The 5,643-nt window shown below is 59.0% G+C and overlaps 1 pseudogene; it reads left to right on the top strand.

Moving 5' to 3' along the window:
* The first annotated feature begins 1,478 nt into the window (after positions 1-1,478).
* Positions 1,479-5,229, top strand: LOC129041211 (paired immunoglobulin-like type 2 receptor alpha; annotated as a pseudogene).
* The last annotated feature ends 414 nt before the right edge of the window (positions 5,230-5,643 follow it).

Raw genomic sequence — 5,643 nt, 5'->3', positions numbered from 1 at the left:
CCTCGGCTGTGCTGCTTCTTTGGGGGTGAAGAGAGTGGGGAGGCAGAAGCCAGGTGAGAACAAGAGTGGGTTGGGGCCTCCTTCCAGGGCTGGGGTTGGCCCAAGGAGAGGGCAGTGTCCCAATCTCAGAGATCTGTCCTGGCTTCTCAGGGTGGTGGGGGGTTGGGGGAGCTTCCTGAGGGACACCTGTGGCTGCCTAGATAGGATTGGGGGATCCCAGCGGGATGGTCCCTGCTCCAATCCCACCATGTCCTAGGACAGCAGCAAGGGTTCCTGGGGCTTCAGCCTGAGAAAAGTCCCTGTGATTTGACCTGGCGTCCCTCTGCCGGGCTCCCTGCTGTGGCCTGGGCTGGGGTCCTGATGCCCTCCTTCCATAGCTGGCATCAGGCAGGGGGTGGAGAGTTGGGGGACTCGCCTGAAATCTTCCCTCAGTCACTTCCCCCACCTCCTCTCGGGGCAGGCAGAGGCCTTCACAGACATGGGGGCCTCCCCACAAAATGTTCCATCCAGAGCCAACCCTTCTGCTTGTGGGCCTCACAGCCTGGGCCTGATGGGGCCTTTGCCACATGAGACAGTGTGAGTGAGAGGACTCTGGGCTTCGAGACTCCCCAGGAACGTGGCAGGCCCTAGGTGGCAGGGCAGTGTTGTTCCGGAGCCAGGCTGAGGCTGCTCCCCCAGCTGGGGTGAGTACTCCTGGGGAGGAAGGGCACCTGCCCCTCAGCCCCTCCCTGGGTCTGCATGGGGGACATCCCAGGAAGTGCCAGCTGCCAATCAGGAACCACGCCCTACATCCGTCTCAGGGGCGGCCTGCCCGGAGGCTGCGTCCACCTGCACCACCCTTCACAGCCCAGCGCACTGCCCCAGGCAGGCCCTGATGTGGCCTTGCCAGGACCCAGCTCCATCCAGCCCCCAGCTCTGCACTGGGAAGAAGGTGGTTGCAGGTGGTCAGGCCTGCCTTCCTCAGCTGGTGGTCATCCTCCTCCTCCCAGAAGCCCTCAGCACTGGCCTAGGCAGCTCAGCAGTTCCTCCAGGGCTGGGGGCTCAAGGAACAGAGGAAGGGGTGCTGCAGAGGTCCCCAAGGAGGGTCAGGAAGGCAGCACCGGGAGGAAGATGACAGGGAGGGAAGGAGGAGAGCAAGAGCACCCTGGACCTCGGACAGGGGTGTGAACGGTGGGGCTTGTAAGGTCTCAGGGGAAGCCTGAAGGGGATCTCCAGAAAGCTGGGTTTCTCTAAGAAGCAGACAAAGGAGGAGCAAAACAAAATTGACCAGCTGATTTAATAAGTTGATGTAAAAATTTTACAGTCGGCTAACCCTGGGAGGAGGAGTCTCTCCCTAGTCAGTGAGGCACCAGATGCCAGAGCATTGGCAATGTCCAAGGGGCTCAGCCCTGTGGCTCATGTCTGTAATCCCAGCACACTGGGAGGATGCCTTGAGCCTGGGAGATTGAGGTCAGCCTGGGTAACATAGTGACACCACGTCTCTGCAAAAAAGAAGAAAATTAGAGGGGAACTGTGGTGCGTGCCTATAGTCCCACCTACAGGCAGAGCGAGACCATGTCCCCCACTAAAAAAAGGCCAAGAATGCAGGAAATGTAGATAATATGGGCCCTGTGATGGGTGGAGGCCAGATAGATCAATACAGAATTGAAGAAGACACAGAGCACTTGTATTTCCCTTCGGGCAGAGCACGCTGGCTAGGACTCCAGTACCGTGAAGGGAGGCAGTGAGCAGACATCTGTGCCTCATGCCTGGTCTCAGGGGGATAGCAGGAACAGGGTGGGTGCCAAGGAGGGGCAAGGGGCCGGGGCAGGGATAGACGTGGCCGGTGAGAGAAGGAGGATAGTTGTTGGGGGAAGGTGGGGACATACAAGCAGCGGTTCTCAAAACGTGGTACAAGGTCCTGGCCCCTCCCTGCCCCTGCTCCTGAACACACTGCATCCCGTGCCTCTCCCATGGCCACCTGCTGGGCTAACGGGCTGGATTTAGGCTCTGCCCATGTTGGAATCATGCCCTCCTCCAGGGCCACCTCCTCCCACAGGTCCCCTGTGTAAGAGAGCCACAGCCCCAGGCTTAGCCCCAGGCCCTGTCACTGCTGTTGGGGGAGGGAGGATGAACCACCCCGGGAGACCTCACACCATCCCGGAGCAGAAATCTTGACACAAAAGGAATCTCCCATGGGGGTTCGGCTGGGTCCAGGGCCCGGAAAGTGACATAAACATGCACCTTGAATCTAAGGAGAACGCACATGGCGGTACTGGGCCTGAGGCCCCTGGGGAGTATATACCCTTCAGAGCTACCCAGAGGCTGTTGGCTAAAAGTTCTATGTGGCCCCCTCCTCGGGCAGCCTGGTAAGCAGGTGACCTTCCAGCTGGGTCCCACGGCTCGTGGGGCAAGGCAGGAATGGAACCAAGAGTCAGTCCTCAGTGGCTGGGCGTTGTATCCCATGCCTGTAATCCCAGCACTTTGGGAGGCTGAGGTGGGCAGATCACTTGAGGCCAGGGGTTCGAGACCAGCCTGGCCAACATGGTGAAACCCCGTCTCTACTAAAAATACAAAAATTAGCTAGCTGGGTGTGGTGGCATGCACCTGTAATTCCCAGCTACTTGGAAGGCTGAGGCAGGAGAATTACTTGAACCCAGGAGGCAGAGGTTACTGTGAGCCAAGATCGCACTACCGCACTCCAGCCTGGGCAACACAGTGAGAATCCATCTCAAAAAAAAAAAAAAAGTCCTCAGGCAGGGCAGGCCACCCTCTTGAGGCCCTGCCCAGACAGCCAGGGGATCCCTTGTCCTCTCTTCAGCCTACCTTTGCAGGTGGGACCAGTTCAGTCCAAAGCCCCTGTGCCTCAGTTTCCCTGTGGGGTGAACGAGGAGAATGAGGTGTTTAGGGCCTGTCTCAGACGGAGGGGTTTCCTGAGCACGGGGAACCTATTTCCTCAGACCTGTGAAGGGAGGGAGGGCAGGGTGGCCTGGCTGGCCCTGGGAAGCACAGAGGAGCCTACTGGGACCAGGGAAGAGACTGAGAAGAGAAGGGAGGCCTGTCCTGCCTGCTTCTGTCTCAAGAAGGCTGATGCCACTACCCCGGAGAGGGTGGGCAGAGCCTCCTACGGAGGGAGCCCTGTGGGCCACCAGAGCTCCCCACTCCAGTGACCACCCTTGGGCAGAGGCCGGCAGATCCCCCTGTTAGAGATGGGCCCAGGACTGTGTGCGGGATGCTCACTGTTGCTCTGAGCCTTCACTTCCTTCAGTGTCCAAGGAACCTTCTGGTTCAGCCAGAGGCTCAAGTGTGTGGAGGGAATGACCTGAGGGGCTGTATGAGGGAGCAACCTCCTGGGACTCCCCCACCCCTGAGTTCCTGCACTCAGAAATTGAGGCCCAGAGATCCAGGTAGAGGGGGCTCCAGTCCTGGACCCGCCATTGCAAGTCACGTGGCCTGGGACAGGGCTTCTCTGAGTTCTGTCCCCTCCTTTGTAGGGCGAGGAGGTCAGAGGGGAGCCTGCAGATCCAGTCTCACCCCTTGATCTGGGGGTCAAGGAGTGGCCTCCAGAAGGACCAGTCTCTGTGTAGGGGACCGTCAGCCCCCTCACCGCTTGAGCAAGATTGTGGTCCCTGCACCAGGGGAGTGGGCCTGGGACGGGAAGAGGCCAGCTGGGCCATGGTGGTACCAGGGGACTGCATGGGGGCCCCTGCCAGGCAGGGAGAGGGACAGAGGACAAGCTGGGGGCTCTAGTGCTTGGGCTGGGGGCTGAGCGCCTGTGACCTCCACCGGCTCCCTCCTCCTCTCTGAGGACTGAATCTGGGGTGCAGCAGGGCAGAGATTCAGGCCTGCCTTTCCTCTCTCTGAAAGAGCCTGCGCTGGCCCTGGGCAGAGAGAAGGATGAGAAGTGAGGCTGAATGAGGTGGGGGCTGCAGGGATCCAGGTGGGAGGGGCCCAGCCACCAAGGTCAGGCCCGGCCCCTCAGCAGGAGGATGGGGACTGCGGCCCTTGGGCAGGGCTGACTTGACACTGACCACAAGGGAGGCTCTTTTGCAATAAGGGAAAAGAAGCTAGATGGATAAAGGAAGTGCTGGTCACCCTGGAGGCGCATGGGTTTGGGGAAGGCCCCCGGCCCCCACAGCCCTCTGTGGAGCCTGAGCCCAGCTCTCCCCACTCACCTCAACCCCCAGGCGGCCCCTCCACAGGGCCCCTCTCCTGCCTGGACCACTGTGCTGGTCTCCCCATCCCCTGGAGGAGAGCAAGGCCATGGGTTGGCCCCTGCTGCTGCCGCCAGCATTTCTGCAGGCTGGTGAGTGCCCAGGACTGCCCAGATGTGGGCTCTGCCCAAACCACAGGAGGGGCCAACCTGAGACAAAAGGGGAGGGCCCAGGCTCCCACCCCCAGCAAACAAGGGCGGGTCCCACAGTGGCGGGTGCCCCCATCCTCTCCCCCTCCTCCCTCCCCCATGCCTGAAGAGTGGGAGACCCAGGCCAGAGGTCAGTCCAGCCACCTGTCACACGACTGCCTGTGGGTGAAGGTGCGGGAGGGTCTGGGGTCACCCTCTTTGTGTCTTGCGGTGGCTTCAAGGTCTTTCCCCGACTCCCTCCCTCCCTCCTCTAGGTGTCTCCACAGGATATGGTCCAAGCTACCCTTATGGGATCACTCAACCGAAACACCTGTCAGCCCCCATGGGTGGCTCCGTGGAAATCCCCTTCTCCTTCTATCACCCCTGGGAGTTAGCCACAGCTCCTGACGTGAGAATATCCTAGAGACGGGGCCATTTCCACGGGCAGTTCTTCTACAGCACAAGACCGCCTTCCATTCACAAGGATTACTTGAACCGGCTCTTTCTGAACTGGACAGAGGGTCAGAAGAGCGGCTTCCTCAGGATCTCGAACCTGTGGAGGAAGGACCAGTCTGGGTATTTCTGCCGAGTTGAGCTGGACACACGGAGATCAGACAGGCAGCAGTGGCAGTCCATCGAGGGGACCAAACTCTCCATCACCCAGGGTGAGTCCAGCTGCCCTGGCACCTGCTTTGCCCACTGCAGTGAGGCTTTTATGATCACTGGCGACGCCATCCCCATCATCTCAGACCCCACTTCTGACGACCTCTAAGTTCTCTCTTTGGCCCCTAACACTTCCTCAGGCCTTTGCCACCTCTCCCCTTTTCTCTTCCCCTCAATTGTCTCCACATCTGATCTGCTTTCTCTGACAATCCCCTCACTGTCCCCTCCAGATCCAGCCCCGCCCCCACTCCTCAGGCCTCAGCATCTGACAGACCCTCCAATTGTCCTTCTGCTGAGACCAGTTTGGTTGGGGAGACCCTAGAGGGCACTAGAGGAATTAAAGACACACACACACACACAAATATAGAGGTGTGAAGTGGGAAATCGGGTCTCACAGCCTTCAGAGCTGAGAGCCTCGAACAGAGATTTACCCACGTATTTATTAACAGCAAACCAATCATTAGCATTGTTTCTATAGATATTAAATTAACTAAAAGTATCCCTTATGGGAAACAAAGGGATGGGCCAAATTAATTGCAGCAGGAACACGCTCTTAAGACACAAATCGCTCATGCTTTTGTTTGTGGCTTAAGAACGCCTTTAAGCAGTTTTCCGCCCTGGGTGGGCCAGGTGTTCCTTGCCCTCATTCCCATAAACCC

Source organism: Pongo pygmaeus, chromosome 6 (genome assembly GCF_028885625.2).
Source record: "Pongo pygmaeus isolate AG05252 chromosome 6, NHGRI_mPonPyg2-v2.0_pri, whole genome shotgun sequence".
In the NCBI taxonomy this organism is placed as follows: domain Eukaryota; kingdom Metazoa; phylum Chordata; class Mammalia; order Primates; family Hominidae; genus Pongo; species Pongo pygmaeus.
The sequence above is the reverse complement of the archived record's forward strand: the minus strand, read 5'-3'. Positions and strand labels throughout refer to the sequence as shown.